Source organism: Moschus berezovskii, chromosome 6 (genome assembly GCF_049115385.1).
Source record: "Moschus berezovskii isolate FMDL1 chromosome 6, NW_MosBer_1.0, whole genome shotgun sequence".
In the NCBI taxonomy this organism is placed as follows: Eukaryota; Metazoa; Chordata; class Mammalia; order Artiodactyla; family Moschidae; genus Moschus; species Moschus berezovskii.
In genome coordinates this window covers 61642914-61662745 of record NC_142465.1, presented here as the reverse complement: position 1 = coordinate 61662745, position 19832 = coordinate 61642914, and the positions used below count along the sequence as shown (strand labels likewise).

Sequence of the window (19832 nt, the reverse complement as noted above, 5' to 3'; positions counted from 1 at the left end):
ATTGTGCAGTAGTTTGAGCATTCTTTGGTATTGCCTTTCTTAGGGATTGGAATGAAAACTGACTTTTTCCAGTCCTGTGGCCATTGTTCAGTTCAGTTCAGTTTAGTCACTCAGTCGTGTCCGACTCTCCGTGACCCCATGAATCACAGCACACCAGGCCTCCCTGTCCATCACAAACTCCCGGAGTACACTCAAACTCATGTCCACAGAGTCGGTGATGCCATCCAGCCATCTCATTCTCTGTCGTCCCCTTCTCCTCCCGCCCCCAACCTTTCCCAGCATCAGAGTCTTTTCCAGTGAGTCAACTCGTCGCATGAGGTGGCCAAAGTATTGCAGTTTCAACTTTGGCATCAGTCCTTCCAATTAACACCCAGGATTGATCTCCTCCAGAATGGACTGGCTGGATCTCCTTGCAGTCCAAGGGACTCTCAACAGTCTCCTCCAACACCACAGTTCAAAAGCATTAATTCTTCGGCGATCAGCTTTCTTCACAGTCCAACTCTCACATCCATACATGACCACGGGAAAAACCATAGCCTTGACTAGACAGACCTTGGTTGGCAAAGTAATGTCTCTGCTTTTTAATATACTATCAAGGTTGGTCATAACTTTCCTTCCAAGGAGTAAACGTCTTTTAATATCATGGCTGCAATCAGCATCCCCAGTGATTTTGGAGCCCCAAAAAACAAAGTCTGACACCGCTTCCACTGTTTTTCCATCTATTTCCCATGAAGTGATGGGACCAGATGCAATGATCTTTGTTTTCTGAATGTTGAGCTTCAAGCCAACCTTTTCACTCTCCTCTTTCACTTTCATAAAGAGGCTTTTGAGTTCCTCTTCAATTACTGCCATAAGGGCAGTGTCATCTGCCTATCTGAGGTTATTGATATTTCTCCCAGCAATCTTGATTCTTAAGTTTTCCAAATTTGCTGGCATATTGAGTGCAGCACTTTCCCAGCATCATCTTTCAGGATTTGAAATAGCTCAACTGGAATTCCATCACCTCCACTAGCTTTGTTCATAATGATACTTCCTAAGACCCACTTGCCTTCACATTCCAGTATGTCTGGCTCTGGGTGATTGATCACACTATCGTGATTATCTGGACACATCGTAGGACACATCATAATGTGTCCTAGCACCTAGAAAAAAATACACTTCCACACTAAGTACCTTCGAGTACCTTTCCAGGGAATATGTATACTACATACTGGAGGCCAAAGACTTTGACTGTATGGATCACAATAAACTGTGGAAAATTCTGAAAGAGATGGGAATACCAGACCACCTGACCTGCCTCTTGAGAAACCTGTATGCATGTCAGGAAGCAACAGTTAGAACTGGACATGGAACAACAGACTGGTTCCAAATAGGAAAAGGAGTACGTCAAGGTTGTATATTGTCACCCTGCTTATTTAACTTATATGAAGAGTACATCATGAGGAACGCTGGGCTGGAAGAAGCACAAGCTGGAATCAAGATTGCTGGGAGAAATATCAATAACCTCAGATATGCAGATGACACCACCCTTATGGCAGAAATTGAAGAGGAACTCAAAGGCCTCTTGATGAAAGTGAAAGAGGAGAGTGAAAATGTTGGCTTGAAGCTCAACATTCAGAAAACGAAGATCATGGCATCTGGTCCCATCACTTCATGGGAGGTCTCTACTCACCCTAGAAATTGAGGCACCTGAAAAAAGGTGGTCCTAACACCAGCCTGCCATGATTCCAGGGGTGTATCCCTCTGTGGCATCAGTCTCCTTTCCAAATTAAAAGGGTTTCTGAAGAGAAACTGTTCTCTAGATCTACCAAGTCTCAATCCTTCCCTTCTGTCTCCAGTTGACTAAACAGAGACCTTGGGGATGAGTTCATATCCCCACTGTGTGGGTAACTCAGAGCCTGGAGGATGGGACTGAGACTGGAGGAGGTACTAATGATGCATTTCTGAATATTTTCCCAAAGCCCACAGCTTACTCACAGTCAGCAAGGAAGTTGTCTCCATAGAGTTCCTGGATCACTGGGCTGGCATGATCCCATGATGCCTGGAGATTTCCATTAAACACCTCATCTTGGGTCATATTGATCAGGAAGTAACCAGGCTCAATCATACCAACCTTCACTCTGAAGCAGGAGAACTCCCTCCTGTAGACAGGATGAGGGGCAAGGACTTGAGAGGTCGTGCAAGCAGAACATGAATGAACAGTTAGACACCAGTACAGGGCTGGGTGAGATGGACTGGGAGCTCTCAGAAGTTGTGAGACCCAGAAGCCAGGGAAAGAAGCTCATGGTGATGTTACTGCTTCTCTATAGAGTTTGACCATTTTCCTAATTATTTTACACCCTGTGCCTATCTGTGCTACACCCTACCAACTGTGCTGCGGAGCATCACTGAAACGCTGCCTGCTCCTGTTCCTCTCACTCCAATCAGTCACCACGTTTGCACATTCTGTCTTTCCACAGTCCACATCCTCTGTCTCCCCTCTCCCACCTCCGTAACCCCTGTGTCCTCTAAGGAGCATCCCCCTGCCTGTGGACAGAGCTCCCACACATCAGAGACACCTGTTCTCTGCAGCCAGTGGTCTCTACCACTGATTTGACTATGTGGCTCCCTTAACTAATTGCTTCAAGGGGTACACTTCCACCCTCCCCCCCAAGGGTTCCCAGAGCCTAAATAACACAACAGCTGAGCACACGAAAGGCCTGCACAGGCAAAACTATCCGTCATTGTGCCTCCAATAATTTCTGACCATGGGCCCTCCTGCAAGGCAGGAATAAGTTGAATCAAACTCTATAAGTCTGGGACCAACTGAGCATGGGAAACATATGAAGGTGCTTCCCAGCTTCCCAGTGAAGGACCTACACAGAGTAAGGGAGAGGGACCTAGAAGGAAGAGCCGTTAGGTCTGTGATGTATGAAAATCCCTGGAGAAACTGCCGCCCCACTACAACCCCCTGCTCAGAGCTCAGAAGCCGAAAAGAAGAAGGACCTCCATCCCAGACCATTACCTGAGGGAGTCTGAGAAGGCCTCCACACTGTACTTGGACTTACTATATCCTCCCCCTTTGAGGGACACCCAGCTCATTATGCTGGAGACGTTGATCACATGGCCTCTCGCCTTCTGCACCAGGGGCAGCAGACTCAGGGTCACATCAATTACCCCCAATAGGTTCACGTCCAGAATCTTCACGAAGTCCTGTTTGGTCAGCCACTTGTTGGGTGCCGTGGGTGTGCAAATGCCGGCATTATTCACAAGACCCCAGAGTCCTGGGAAGAGTGAGGATGAACATGTGCTGGGCCCAGGAGAGAGGACTGAGCCATGGTGCCAAGTCACCTCCCAACCCAGAAGGACTTTAAGAGAGAGGCTGCAGCGGGAGAGACTGGAACAAAGACCAACGCGCTCCCGGGGTTTGGGGAGTCTGGACCCTGTGAGCAGTGGGAGGACAGAAGGTGTGCTCCCTCCTGACTCAGTGTTCACACCCCGCCTACTGCCTGGTGACAGGGAACAAGCACCCCAGAGCGGACAAAGGCAGGTACTCTTGTGTGTCTACAGTCTCTAACTCAGAGGGTGAAGTTGTGTCTTTCACAGTCCCTGTTGTCTTTGCAGACATGATAAATATTCCCTAGCTGCTCAGATTTTCTGCCACCTTCAGGACTGAGTGGTTAGCAGCTACTATGAGGGGAAGAGAGGGAAACAGAGTGAGACGGTGAGAGAGTGAGGGCAAGAGAGACAAAGAAGAGACACTGGATAAAAGACAGAAAGAAGTACGAGTATCGTATGGATGCAGACTGTGTGGATAAATCAGACTTGAAATCCTGGGTTCGGGGGAAATTGTGGACAGGCCTGATATTGACCTCTAGAGCCTGGGCTTGAAACACCCCCATCAATACTGAGTCATGTCCCTGCAGGAATCTAGGGGGTTACATGGGGTATTTGGAGGGGAGGCTGGGCTCCCTCTCTATATCCATCAACCAAAGGACACAGAGTTCACCTTCTACCCCAGAAAACCCCACGCTGTCCTCCCACTCATATAAGAGATCACTCTAGCCCATCTTCAGAAAAGATTCATCAGCTTGAAGGAAACTACCCTGCCATAATCAATGATACAATCCTAAGGGTTTCTCTTTTGCCCTATTTTGTTCCTTTATTTTTTAATTGAAGGATAATTCCTTTAACTGAAGGGTAATATTGTCCTGGTTTCTGTGATATATCAAGCTGCCCAGCCAGCAGTTTCCCAAAGCCCGAGTCACAGCCTGTGATGAAGACGAACTTGTCCTGGAGGTGGCTCACCACCTGCCTCTCCCAATACCAGCACAGGAGGTAGTACAGGGCCACAAAGACCACTAGGTCCAGCCATATGGCTTTCCAGGGGACAGACACACACAGGCTGTGGTGAAATTGACTTACTAGTGATCAGACAGGAGGAATTAAGAACACACAGGATTATGGTTGACCAACCAGCTTCCACACTCTCCGGCAGGGAGTTTTCTAGATTTTCCCGTTCACCCTCTTCAGTGAGTATTACTGACTCTAACCCCAAAGCGTCCTCTTATGGCCAGCCAAAACCTTGGCCTTCTCTGTCCACAGAAGCTCAGTGAAAAATATGGACAGAGTTTGGAGGAAATAGAAAGGTGGCTTTTATTCTCAGCCAGTGGAGGGGGGAACACAGTAGGCTCATGCCTCAAGAACTGTGCCCTCCCCACCCCCACTCTATGAGGAGTGTGGGGGCTTATAAGGCAAGGGCTCACAGTCAGGAGTCAGTGGTGAGGAACAAAGGTGACTGGATCTTGATTTCTTCCTCTTGCATTATTTCAAAGATAGTCATAAACTAGTGTCAGTAACAGGCTTCCCTCATAGCTCAGTCGGTAAGAATCTGCCTGCAATGCAGGAGACCCAGGTTCGATTCCTGGGTCGGGAAGATCTCCTGGAGAAGGAAATGGCAATCCACTCCAGTACTCTTGCCTGGAAAATCCCATGGACAGAGCAGCCTGGTGGGCTACAGTTCACTGGGTCACAAGAGTTGGACACGACTTAGCAACTAAACCACCACCACCAGTGTCAGTAACCCAGTAATTGAGTATGGCAATTCAGTGGCTCTGTGTCTCCTTTCTGATATGGAACTACAAGGGGAAGGATGTTGTAAGGGTAAACACCTGGTAGGGGATATATTTAGAGTCAAAGGAGAAAACGTAAATTGTAGCTTCTAATGAGTCAGGTGGCAGAAAGGCAAACTTAGTTACAGACATAAATCTTAGAAAAAATTACAGTGAAAAGAAAGCTAGGAATGTTGAGGCCTTGTTCTCAGGAACAGAAAAGAGAAAAACTCATTCCTCTTTTTTCCTTCTCACTACTACACTCTTTGGTACATTTACCACAATCCTTTCTTTTTTATTTTTTTAGATTTTTTTAAAAATTTTAATTGGAGGCTAATTACTTTACAATATTGTATTGGTTTTGCCATACATTGACATGAATCCACCCTGGGTGTACATGTGTTCCCCTTCTTGAACCCCTCTCCCACCTCCCTCCCCATATCATCGCTCTGGGTCATCCCAGTGCACCAGCCCTGAGCATCCTGTATCATGCATCTAACCTGGACTGGTTATTCATTTCACATATGATAATATACATGTTTCAATGCCATGCTCCCAAATCATCCCACCCTCACCCTCTCCCACAGAGTCCAAAAGACTGTTCTATACATCTGTGTCTCTTTTGCTGTCTCATATACAGGGTTACTGTTACCACCTTTCTAAATTCCATATATATGCATTAGTATACTGTATTAGCTGTGAAAAGAAGAGAGGCGAAAAGCAAAGGAGAAAAGGAAAGATATAAGCATCTGAATGCAGAGTTCCAAAGAATAGCAAGGAGAGATAAGAAAGACTTCCTCAGTGATCAATGCAAAGAAATAGAGGAAAACAACAGAATAGGAAAAACAAGAGACCTCTTCAAGAAAATGAGAGATTCCAAGGGAACATTTCATGCAAAGATGGGTTCGATAAAGGACAGAAATGGTATGGACCTAACAGAAGCAGAAGATATTAAGAAGAGGTGGCAGGAATACACAGAAGAACTGTACAAAAAAGATCTTCACGACCAAGATAGTCACGATAACGTGATCACTGACCTAGAGCCAGACCTCTTGGAATGTGAAGTCAAGTGGGCCTTAGAAAGCATCACTACGAACAAAGCTAGTGGAGGTGATGGAATTCCAGTTGAGCTATTTCAAATCTTGAAAGACGATGCTGTGAAAGTGCTGCACTCAATATGCCAGCAGATTTGGAAAACTCAGCACTGGCCACAGGACTGGAAGAGGTCAGTCTTCATTCCAATCCCAAAGAAAGGCAATGCCAAAGAATGCTCAGTCTACCGCACAATTGCACTCATCTCACACACTAGCAAAGTCATGCTCAAAATTCTCCAAGCCAGGCTTCAGCAGTATGTAAACCATGAACTCCCAGATGTTCAAGCAGGTTTTAGAAAAGGCAGAGGCACCAGAGATCAAATTGCCAACATCCGCTGGATCATGGAGAAAGCAAGAGAGTTCCAGAAAAACATCTATTTCTGTTTCATTGACTATGCCAAAGCCTTTGACTGTGTGGATCACAATAAACTGTGGAACATTCTGAAAGAGATGGGAATACCAGACCACCTGACCTGCCTCTTGAGAAACCTGTATGCAGGTCAGGAAGCAACAGTTAGAACTGGACATGGAACAACTGACTGGTTCCAAAGAGGAAAAGGTGTACGTCAAGGCTGTATATTGTCACCTTGCTTATTTAACTTATATGCAGAGTACATCATGAGGAACGCTGGGCTGGAAGAAGCACAAGCTGGAATCAAGATTGCTGGGAGAAATATCAATAACCTCAGATATGCAGATGACACTACCCTTATGGCAGAAAGTGAAGAGGAACTCAAAAGCCTCTTGATGAAAGTGAAAGAGGAGAGTGAAAAGGTTGGCTTGAAGCTCAATATTCAGAAAACAAAGATCATGGCATCTGGTCCCATCACTTCATGGGAAATAGATGGAAAAACAGTGGAAACTGTGTCAGACTTTATTTTTTTGGGCTCCAAGGTCACTGCAGATGCTGATTGCAGCCATGAAATTAAAAGACGCTTGCTCCTTGGAAGGAAAGTTATGACCAACCTAGATAGTATATTAAAAAGCAGAGACATTACTTTGCCAACAAAGGTCCGTCTAGTCAAGGCAATGGTTTTTCCCATGGTCATGTATGGATGTGAGAGTTGGACTGTGAAGAAAGCTGATCGCCGAAGAATCGATGCTTTTGAACTGTGGTGTTGGAGAAGACTCTTGAGAGTCCCTTATACTGCAAGGAGATCCAACCAGTCCATTCTAAAGGAGGTCAATCCTGGATGTTCATTGGAAGGACTGATGCTAAAGCTGAAACTGCAATACTCTGGCCACCTCATGCAACGAGTTGACTCACTGGAAAAGAGTCTGATGCTGGGAAAGGTTGGGGGCGGGAGGAGAAGGGGACGACGGAGAATGAGATGGCTGGATGGCATCACCGACTCTGTGGACATGAGTTTGAGTGTACTCCGGGAGTTGGTGATGGACAGGGAGGCCTGTCGTGCTGTAATTCATGGGGTCACAGAGAGTCGGACACGACTGAGCGACTGAACTGAACTGAACTGAACTGATACTGTATTGGTGTTTTTCTTTCTGGCTTACTTCACTCTGTATAATAGGCTCCAGTTTCATCCACCTCATTAGAACTGGTTCAAATGTATTCTTTTTAATGGCTGTGTGATACAATGGCACCCCACTCCAGTACTCTTGCCTGGAGAATCCCATGGATGGAGGAGCCTGGTGGGCTGCAGTCTATGGGGTCGCACAGAGTCGGACACGACTGAAGCGACTTAGCAGCAGCAGCAGCAGCAGCAATACTCCATTGTGTATATGTACCACAGCTTTCTTATCCATTCGTCTGCAGATGGACATCTAGATTGCTTCCATGTCCTGGCTATTATAAAAAAATAATTTATTTTTAATTGACGGATAATTGCTTTACAGAATTTTGCTGTATTCTGTCAAACCTCAATGTGAATCAGCCATAGGTATACATATATCTCCTCCCTTTTGAACCTCCCTCCCACCTCCCTTCCAATCCCACCCCTCTAGGTTGATACAGAGCCCCTGTTTGAGTTTCCTGAGCCATACAGCAAATTCCCTTTGGCTGTCTATTTTACAAATGGTAATGGAAGTTTCCATGTTATTCTTTCCATACATCTCACCCTCTCCTCCCCTCTCCCCTTGTCCATAGGTTCTCTATGTCTGTTTCTCCATTGCTGCCCTGTAAAAAAATTTTTCAGTACCATTTTTCTAGATTCTGTATGTATGTGTTGCTGCTGCTACTGCTGCTAAGTCACTTCAGTCGTGTCTGACTCTGTGTGACCCCATAGACGGAAGCCCACCAGGCTCCCCCATCCCTGGGATTCTCCAGGCAAGAACACTGGAGTGGGTTGCCATTTCCTTCTCCAATGTGTGAAAGTGAAAAGTGAAAGTGAAGTCGCTCAGTCATGTCTGACCCTTAGCAACCCCACGGACTGCAGCCTACCAGGCTCCTCCATCCATGGGATTTTCTAGGCAAGAGTACTGGAGTGGCTTGCCATTGCCTTCTCCGATGTATGTGTTAGAATACAATATTTATCTTTCTCTTTCTGACTCACTTTATTCTGTATAATAGGTTCTAGGTTCATCCACCTCATCAGAACTGACTCAAAGGCATCCCTTTTTATGGCTGAGTAATATTCCATCATGAGGAACGCTGGGCTGGAAGAAGCACAAGCTGGAATCAAGATTGCTGGGAGAAATATCAATAACCTCAGATATGCAGATGACACTACCCTTATGGCAGAAAGTGAAGGGGAACTCAAAAGCCTCTTGATGAAAGTGAAAGAGGAGAGTGAAAAGGTTGGCTTGAAGCTCAATATTCAGAAAACAAAGATCATGGCATCTGGTCCCATCACTTCATGGGAAATAGATGGAAAAACAGTGGAAACTGTGTCAGACTTTATTTTTTTGGGCTCCAAAATCACTGCAGATGCTGATTGCAGCCATGAAATTAAAAGACGCTTGCTCCTTGGAAGGAAAGTTATGACCAACCTAGATAGTATATTAAAAAGCAGAGACATTACTTTGCCAACAAAGGTCCGTCTAGTCAAGGCAATGGTTTTTCCCATGGTCATGTATGGATGTGAGAGTTGGACTGTGAAGAAAGCTGATCGCCGAAGAATCGATGCTTTTGAACTGTGGTGTTGGAGAAGACTCTTGAGAGTCCCTTATACTGCAAGGAGATCCAACCAGTCCATTCTAAAGGAGGTCAATCCTGGATGTTCATTGGAAGGACTGATGCTAAAGCTGAAACTGCAATACTCTGGCCACCTCATGCAACGAGTTGACTCACTGGAAAAGAGTCTGATGCTGGGAAAGGTTGGGGGCGGGAGGAGAAGGGGACGACGGAGAATGAGATGGCTGGATGGCATCACCGACTCTGTGGACATGAGTTTGAGTGTACTCCGGGAGTTGGTGATGGACAGGGAGGCCTGTCGTGCTGTAATTCATGGGGTCACAGAGAGTCGGACACGACTGAGCGACTGAACTGAACTGAACTGAACTGATACTGTATTGGTGTTTTTCTTTCTGGCTTACTTCACTCTGTATAATAGGCTCCAGTTTCATCCACCTCATTAGAACTGGTTCAAATGTATTCTTTTTAATGGCTGTGTGATACAATGGCACCCCACTCCAGTACTCTTGCCTGGAGAATCCCATGGATGGAGGAGCCTGGTGGGCTGCAGTCTATGGGGTCGCACAGAGTCGGACACGACTGAAGCGACTTAGCAGCAGCAGCAGCAGCAGCAATACTCCATTGTGTATATGTACCACAGCTTTCTTATCCATTCGTCTGCAGATGGACATCTAGATTGCTTCCATGTCCTGGCTATTATAAAAAAATAATTTATTTTTAATTGAAGGATAATTGCTTTACAGAATTTTGCTGTATTCTGTCAAACCTCAATGTGAATCAGCCATAGGTATACATATATCTCCTCCCTTTTGAACCTCCCTCCCACCTCCCTTCCAATCCCACCCCTCTAGGTTGATACAGAGCCCCTGTTTGAGTTTCCTGAGCCATACAGCAAATTCCCTTTGGCTGTCTATTTTACAAATGGTAATGGAAGTTTCCATGTTATTCTTTCCATACATCTCACCCTCTCCTCCCCTCTCCCCTTGTCCATAGGTTCTCTATGTCTGTTTCTCCATTGCTGCCCTGTAAAAAAATTTTTCAGTACCATTTTTCTAGATTCTGTATGTATGTGTTGCTGCTGCTACTGCTGCTAAGTCACTTCAGTCGTGTCTGACTCTGTGTGACCCCATAGACGGAAGCCCACCAGGCTCCCCCATCCCTGGGATTCTCCAGGCAAGAACACTGGAGTGGGTTGCCATTTCCTTCTCCAATGTGTGAAAGTGAAAAGTGAAAGTGAAGTCGCTCAGTCATGTCTGACCCTTAGCAACCCCACGGACTGCAGCCTACCAGGCTCCTCCATCCATGGGATTTTCTAGGCAAGAGTACTGGAGTGGCTTGCCATTGCCTTCTCTGATGTATGTGTTAGAATACAATATTTATCTTTCTCTTTCTGACTCACTTTATTCTGTATAATAGGTTCTAGGTTCATCCACCTCATCAGAACTGACTCAAAGGCATCCCTTTTTATGGCTGAGTAATATTCCATCATGAGGAACGCTGGGCTGGAAGAAGCACAAGCTGGAATCAAGATTGCTGGGAGAAATATCAATAACCTCAGATATGCAGATGACACTACCCTTATGGCAGAAAGTGAAGGGGAACTCAAAAGCCTCTTGATGAAAGTGAAAGAGGAGAGTGAAAAGGTTGGCTTGAAGCTCAATATTCAGAAAACAAAGATCATGGCATCTGGTCCCATCACTTCATGGGAAATAGATGGAAAAACAGTGGAAACTGTGTCAGACTTTATTTTTTTGGGCTCCAAAATCACTGCAGATGCTGATTGCAGCCATGAAATTAAAAGACGCTTGCTCCTTGGAAGGAAAGTTATGACCAACCTTGATAGTATATTAAAAAGCAGAGACATTACTTTGCCAACCAAGGTCCGTCTAGTCAAGGCAATGGTTTTTCCCGTGGTCATGTATGGATGTGAGAGTTGGACTGTGAAGAAGGCTGATCGCCGAAGAATCGATGCTTTTGAACTGTGGTGTTGGAGAAGACTCTTGAGAGTCCCTTATACTGCAAGGAGATCCAGCCAGTCCATTCTGAAGGAGATCAATCCTGGATGTTCATTGGAGGGACTGATGCTAAAGCTGAAACTGCAATACTTTGGCCACCTCATGCGACGAGTTGACTCACTGGAAAAGACTCTGATGCTGGGAAAGGTTGGGGGCGGGAGGAGAAGGGGACGACGGAGAATGAGATGGCTGGATGGTATCACCGACTCTGTGGACACGGGTTTGAGTGTACTCCGGGAGTTGGTGATGGACAGGGAGGCCTGGCATGCTGTGATTCATGGGGTCGCGGAGAGTCAGACACGACTGAGTGACTGAACTGAACTGAACTGAATATTCCATTGTGTATATCTGCCACTACTTCTTTATCCATTCATCCATCGATGGACGTCTAGGTTGCTTCCATGTTCTAACTATTGTAAATAGTGCTGCAAAGAACGATGGGATACATGTGTCTCTTTCAATTGTGGTTTCCTCAGAGTACGTGCCTAGGTGTGGGATTGCTGGGTCATATGCTGGTTTTAGCCCTAGTTTTTTAAGGAATCTCCATACCGTCTTCCATAGTAGTTGTGCCAATTTACATTCCCACCAACAGTGCAAGAGCATTCCCTTTTCTCCACATCACCTCTAGCATTTATTGTTTGTAGACTTTTTGATGATGGCCATTCTGACTGATGTGAAGTGACATCTCATTGTAATTTTGATTTGCATTTCTCTAATAATGAACAATGCTGAGCATCTTTTCATGGATTTCTGTATGTCTTCTTTGGAGAAATGTCAGTTTAATTCTTTTTCCCAGTTTTTGATTGGGTTGTTTGTTTTTCTGGCGTTGAGTTGTATAAGCTGCTTGTATATTTTAGAAATTAATCTTCTGTCAGTTGTTTCATTTGCTGTTATTTTCTCCCATTCAGAGAGTTGTCTTTCACCTTGCTTATAGTTTCCTTTGCTATGCAAAAGCTTTTAAGTTTAATCAGGTTCCACTTGTTTACTTTTGCTTTTGTTTACATTAGTCTAAGAGGTGGGGCATAGAGGATCTTGTTTTGATTTATGTCATCGAGTGTTCTGCCTATGTTTTCCTCTAAGAGTTTTATAGATTCTGGTCTTAAATTTAAGTCTTTAATCCATTTTGAGCTTATCTTTGTATGTGGTGTTAGGAGGTGTTCAAATTTCATTCTTTGTAGCTCTCCAGTTTTCCCAGCACCATTTATTGAAGAGGTTATCTTTGCCGCATTGTATATTCTTGCCTCCTTTGTCAAAAATAAGGTACCCATAGGTGGATGGGTTTATTTCTGGGCTTTCTGTCTTGTTCCATTTGTCTATATTTCTGTTTTTGTGCCAGTACCATACTGTCTTGATGACTGTAACTTTGTAGTATAATCTGAAGTCAGGAAGTTTGATTCCTCCAGCTCCATTCCTCTTTTTCAAGACTGCTTTGGCTATTTGGAATCTTTTGTGTTTCCATATGAATTGTGAAATTTTCTGTTCTAGTTCTGTGGAAAATGTCATTAGTAATTTGATAGGGATTGTGTTGAATCTGTAGATTGCATTTGGTAGCATAGTCATTTTCACAATATTGATTTTTCCTACCCAGGAATATGGAATATCTCTCCATCTGTTTATGTAGTCTTTGATTTCTTTCATTAGTGTCTTATCATTTTCTGTGTAGAGTTCTTTTTTCTCCTTGGATATGTTTATTCCTAGATATTTAATTCTTTTTGTTGCAGTGGTGAATGGAATTGATTCCTTAATTTCTCTTTCTGATTTTTCATTGTTAGTATATAGAAATGCAAGTGGTTTCTGTGTATTGATTTTGTATCCTGAAACTTTGCTAAATTCACTGATAAGCTTTAGTAATTTTCTAATTCTATCTTAGCGTATTCTATGTACAGTATCATGTCATCTGCACACAGTGAGAGCTTCGCTTCTTTTCCCATCTGGGTTCCTTTTATTTCTTTTTCTTCTCTGACTGCTGTAGCTAGGACTTCCAGAACTATGCTGAATAATAGTGGAGAAAGTGGACACCCTTGTCTTGTTCCTGATCTTAGAAGGAATGCTTTCAGTTATTCACCATTGAGAATGATGTTTGAGAAGGTTTATCATATATGGCCTTTACTATGTTGAGGTAGGTTCTTTCTATGCCCATTTTTTGAAGAGTTTCAATCATAAATGGATGCTGAATTTGTCAAAAGGTTTTTCTGCATCTATTGAGATTATCGTATGGTTTTTATCTTTCAATTTGTTAATATGATGTATCACATTGATTGATTTTCATATATTGAAGAATTCTTATAATCCTGGGAGTGAACTCAACTTGATCATGGTGTATGAGCTTTTTGATATGTTGCTGAGTTCTGTTTGCTAAAATTTTGTTGAGGATTTTTGTATCTGTTCATCAGTGATATTGGCCTGTAGTTTTCTTTTTTTGTGTTGTCTTTGGTTTTGGTATCAGGGTGATGGTGGCCTCGCAGAATGAGTTTGGAAGTGTTCCTTCCTCTGCAATTTTTTTAAAACAGTTTTAGAAGGATAGGCATTCAGTTCAGTTCAGTTCAGTTGCTCAGTCGTGTCCGACTCTCCGCGACCCCATGAATCACAGCACGCCAGGCCTCCCTGTCCATCACAAACTCCTGGAGTTCACTCAAACTCATGTCCACAGAGTCGGTGATGCCATCCAGCCATCTCATTCTCTGACGTCCCCTTCTCCTCCCGCCCCCAACCTTTCCCAGCATCAGTCTTTTCCAGTGAGTCAACTCGTCGCATGAGGTGGCCAAAGCATTGCAGTTTCAGCTTTAGCATCAATCCTTCCAATGAACACCCAGGATTGACCTTTAGAATGGACTGGTTGGATCTCCTTGCAGTCCAAGGGACTCTCAAGAGTCTTCTCCAACACCACAGCTCTTCTCTCAGTGTTTGATAGAATTCTCCTCTGAAACCATCTGGTCCTGGGCTTTTGTTTTTTGGCAGGTTTTTGATCACAGCTTCAATTTCAGTGCTTGTAATTGGGTTGTTCATAATTTTTATTTCTTCCTGGTTCAGTCTCAGAAGATTGAACTTAGTTTCTAACAATCTGTCCATTTCTTCCAGGTTAACCATTTTATTGCCATATAGTTGTTCATAAGAGTCTCTTACAATCCTTTGTATTTCTACATTGTCTGTTGTAACCTCTCCTTTTTCATTTCTAATTTTGTTGATTTGATTCTTCTCTTTTTTTTTTGGATGAGTCTGGCTAACGGTTTGTCAATTTTGTTTATCTTCTCAAAGACCCAGCTTTCAGTTTTATTCATCTTTACTATTGTTTCTTTCATTTCTTTTTCATTTGTTTCTGCTTGGATCTTTACGATTTCTTTCCTTCTACTAATTTTGGAGGTTTGGGTTCTTCTTTCTCCAGTTGTTCTAGGTGTAAAGTTAGGTTGTCTATTCAACATTTTCTTGTTTCTTGAGGTAGGATTGTATTGCTATAACCTTCCCTCTTAAAACTGTTTTTGCTGCATCCCATAGGTTTTGAATTGTCCTATTTTCATTGTCATTTCTTTATAGAAATTTTTTGATTTCCCTTTTGGTTTCTTCAGTAATCCATTGGTTATTTAGAAATGTGTTGCTTAATCTCCATGTGTTTGTGTTTCTTACACTTTTTTCCTTGTAATTGATATCTAGTCTCATAGTATTGTGGTTGGAGAAGACACTTGATATGATTTCAATTTTCTTAAATTTACTGAGGTTGTATTTGTGACCCAAGATGTGGTCCATCCTGGAGAATGTTCCATGTGCACTTGAGAAGAAGGTGTATTCTACATTTGGATGGAATGTCCCGAAGATATCAATGAGATCCATTTCATCTAATGTTTAATTTAAGACTTGTGTTTCCTTATTAAGTTTCTGTTTTGATGATCTGTCCATTGGTGACAGTGGGGTGTTCAAGTCTCCTATTATTGTGCTACTGTCAATTTCTCCTTTTATGTCTGTTAGTCTTTGTCTTATGTATTGAGGTGCTCCTATGTTGGGTGCATAGATATTTACAATTGTTATGTCTTCCTCTTGGATTGATCCTTTGATCATTATGTAGTGTCCTTCCTTATCTCTTGTAATCTTCTTTATGTTAAGGTCTATTTTGTCTGATATGAGGATTGCTACTCAAGTTTTCTCTTGCTTCCCATTGGCATGGAATATATTTTTCCATCCTCTCACTTTCAGTCTTATGTGTCTTGAGGTCTGAAGTGTGTTTCTTGTAGACAGCATAATATGGGTCTTGTTTTTGTATCCATTTGACCAGTCTGTGTCTTTTGGTTGGGACATTTAATCCATTTTTATTTAATTATTGATATGTATGTTCCTATTACCATTTTCTTAATTGTTTGGGGTTGATTTTGTAGATCTTTTTCCTTCTCTTGTATTTCTTGACTATATAAGTCCCTCTAACATTTGTTGTAAAGCTGGTTTAGTAGTAGTGAATTCTCTTAATCTTTGCTTGTCTGAAAAGCTTTTTATTTCTCCATCAATTTTGAATGAGATCCTTGCTGGGTACAGTAATCTTGGTTGTAGATTTTTCCCTTTCAGTACTTTAAATATATCCTGCCATTCCCTTCGGGCCTGCAGAGTTTCTGCTGAAAGATCAGCTGTTAAACATATGGGGTTTCCCTTGTATGTTACTTCTTGTTTCTCCCTTGCTGTTTTTAATATTCTTTGTGTTTAGTCTTTGTTCGTTTGATTAGTATAAGTTGTGGCATGTTTCTTCTTGGGTTTATCCTGTATGGGACTCTTTGTGCCTCTTGGACTTGATTGACTATTTCCTTTTCCATTTTGGGGAAATTTTCAACTATAATCTCTTCAAAACTTTTCTCATACCCTTTCTTTTTCTCTTCTTCTTCTGGGACCCCTATAATTTGTATGTTGGTGCATTGGATATGGTCACAGAGGTCTCTGAGACTGTCCTCAGTTCTTTGCACCTTTTTACCTTATTCTGCTCTTCAGAAGTTATTTCCACCATTTTATCTTCCAGCTCACTTATTCATTCCTCTGCTTCAGATATACTGCTATTGATTCCTTCTAGACTATTTTTAATATCAGTAATTGTGTTGTTTGTCTCTGTATGCTTATTCTTTCATTCTTCTAGGTCTTTGTTAATTGATTCTTGCATTTTCTCCATTTTGTTTTCAAGGTTTTTTTATCATCTTTACTATCATTATTCTGAATTCTTTTTCAGGTAGTTTGCCTATTTCCTCTTCATTTATTTGGACTTTTGTGTTTCTAGTTTGTTCCTTAATTTGTGCAGTATTTCTCTGCATTTTCATATTTTTTTTAACTTATTGTGTTTGAGGTCTCCTTTTCCCAGACTTTAAGGAAAGTTGAATGCTTTCCTTGAAGAAGGTTGAATTCTTTCTTCCTTCCTAAGGTTTGTGCAGTGGTTTGTGTGAGCTTCATACAGGGTGAGATTTGTGCTGAGTTTTGTTTGTTTGTTTTTCCTCTGATGGGCAAGGCTGAGTGAGGTGGTAATGCTGTCTCTTAATAATTGGGTTTGCATTTTTGTTTTGTTTGTTGTTTAGATGAGGCATCCTGTACAGGGTACTACTGGTGGTTGGGTAACGCTGGGTCTTGGATTCAAGTGGTTTCCTTTGTGTGAGTTCTCACTATTTGATACTCCCTAGGGTTAATTCTCTGGTAGTCCAGGGTCGTGGAGTCAGTGCTCCCACTCCAAAGGCTCAGGGCTTGATCTCTGGTCAGGAACGAAGATTCCACAAGTGGTTGGTCATGGCATTAAATGAGATTAAAACAAATATCCAAAAATGAGAAACCAAAGGTGAACCCCACAAATGGCAGTTACAAAATCAGGCATATAATAATTAAAATAATGAAATACATACATATACACCCATGAGGAAAGTGAAACCAGTCCAACAAAAACAAAGTACAGTAGATTGACTCAGAAAACAAAGGAAATAAAAAAGCATATTTACCAATTAAGAACAAAACTAACTAAAGCACAAACTGGAAAACAAAACTAAAGCAAGGTGCCAAGTAGGGAATAAAACAATGAAAATAAAACTAACAAATATGTTGAGAGGAAAGGAGGATGAGAAAAGAAAGAAGGAATAGATATGCAAAGTTAGATAGAGGCAGATAAAGAAGATTTATATTCATTAAAGATTAACTGCAAGGGGAAAAGAACAATAGGAAAAGCAAACAAAGCAATAAATGTAGAAAAAATAATAATAGGTTTAAAAAATTAAAATTAGAAAAAGAGAGAAAAAAAAAAGAGGAAAACTCCAGAGAACTGCAAAAGCCCAACCTAGAGGCAGAGGTTTATGACAACTATAAAAAATGTGACTGAGGGGAGAAAAGCTCAAAAGCTTAATTGGATTTCTTAGTGCCAATAAAATCAACAACTGCAACGGAGAGTGGGAGGGAGAAAAAAAGAAAAAAGTCCAAAAGAATCTACAGAACAAGTCAAAAAATAAGAATAATAAACATTTTTCTTGAGTCACTATCGGGGTCCAGCCCCGATATGACCCAGGGTATCCTCGGGATGAACGGCGTCGGCGTCAGAGAGAGAGAAAGAGAGAGAGAGACAGGGGCTGATGATTCCTTGGTTTACGCTGGAAACCAATAAAACCCCAGCAGGGGGCTTGCTCTGTTTACGTAGGCCGCAGGCGCCCTCTCGAATCACTTGAGGCACCCCACCAGGGCACCCCCTCGAGTGGGTCTTAGAAGCCCAGGCAGATAAGTAAACTCAGAGGGCCCAGTGCTCCAAGGATCTCAACCAGAAAAAGGAGAATAGAGAAAAGGATGGAAAAAGAGAAAGAACGACACGGGGAGACCAAGCTTCAGTGAGCAAGGCCCAAAACTTTATTTTCCAGTGCTGCTTTTATACCCTAAGTTATGCACATAAGAAACAGAGAAAGGGAGGTATAGATTCACACCAAAATCACGTGGGGTCAGCAGTCTTGACCCTTATCAGGATCAGGGCTTATTTTTGTGTGATAAAAGTTTTAGGTGATTTACATCATCTTCTGGCCAGGGGGCCTGCTAACAGTTTTATGGCCCTCTCTCCTGACAATAGGTTAGTTAGCAAGTAAAAGACTTTTCTTTTAAGGTGACTTTCCTAAAGTTAGGTGGTAGACACATAACAAAGTTACATTCCTATAAGGCACCGGTGTAGTGAGCTGCAAGAAAGGAACTTATTAACTTAAGATCTGATGTGGTTAAGTCAAAGGATTAATATATTTCCAAGGATACAATAGAGGAAACTGCAGCAAGCATTGATTCAACAATGAAATCTTTTCTAGTACTATTCTAATGATTTTAACTTCTTCAACAGATTCCTGTATTTTAGAATATTAGACTTTCTGTCCTTGCATGGCTGGGAGGCTATAAACAGTCACACTCATAGTTGTAGGAGCCCGGACAAACTTGTCATGCAAGTTAGAAAGCTATCAGAGGGGCTTGGATTGGAACACTCCTATTAAGCCGAGGAGAACTTTTAAACTACAGCTCTGAATTAATGTTTTCAGAGAAAGGTGGTTGGGGGGAAACCCCTGTAAGTATTAGAGGACTTGGTAAGAGGCGTAAGATAGTAAAGCAGTCAGACTCCAGTTTTCTTTGGGGTAGATGCTCAGGTAAGTCCAGGGGGCTCCTCGAGTCCTGATTAGCCTTTGCCCGTCAGGCCTCTTCCCCAGTTGACCTTTGCCACGGGTAGGATTTCCCTCGCTGGCTCCCGGCAAGTCACTGCTGTCAGAGTTCTTTCCCTCTCTGGGAGTCACAGTCCACCTTACCTCCCTAGGATGCCCTCCAACATTTGCTGATCTCTGGACCTGTGGGAGCAGCTCAGATTCTAATCTGGTCCTACTCCTGTGAGTTCTTGCCTCCAATGTCCACAGCTATCAGAACTAGCACGTTTTCTTTTGTGGGAGCTCTCGATGATCTTTTATATACTCCATAGCCACAGGTCTGCCTAGTTGATCATGTGGATTTAATCTGCAGCTTGTACAACTGGTGGGAAGGTATTGGGTCTTATTCCTTAGCCACACTGCCCCTGGGTTTCAATTGTGGTTTTATTTTCACCTCTACATGTGGGTCATCCACGGGGGTTTTGCTCCTGAGGCTGCCCTGGAGGGCCAGTGTAGAGGTGTTGCAGCTGCTTGTGTTGCAGGGTTCTGGCAGCACCAGGTACTCAGAGGGGTTGGACCCTAGGGCAACAGGAAATACGATGCTCTAGAAGGGTATGGTAACCAGTATTGGCCACTTCACTCCAATATTCTTGCCTAGAAAACCCCCTCTCTGACCCAGAAGCCTGGAAGGCCACAGTCTACAGGGTCACAAAGCGTCAGACAGGACCGAAGTGACCCTGTGTGCATAGACACAAGACTTTTTTTGCCTGTGGCAGCTCTGCCCCGGTGAGAGTTGAACGTGAAGGTGGCGCAACAGCTTGGCTTGCAAGGACCCTGGCAGCACCGAGTGTGCAAGGACACTGACTCCCTCGGCCACAGGAGTTATGGCCCTATCAGAATCTTTTTTTCGAGTCTCTTGTAGCTTGCAATCAGAAGGTCTCTTTGGT

General features: G+C 43.0%; 1 pseudogene; it reads right to left on the bottom strand.

The window, feature by feature from the left end:
- The window catches only part of LOC129536276 (retinol dehydrogenase 16-like), a 34620-nt pseudogene that overhangs the window by 1639 nt on the left and 13149 nt on the right, over positions 1–19832 (bottom strand).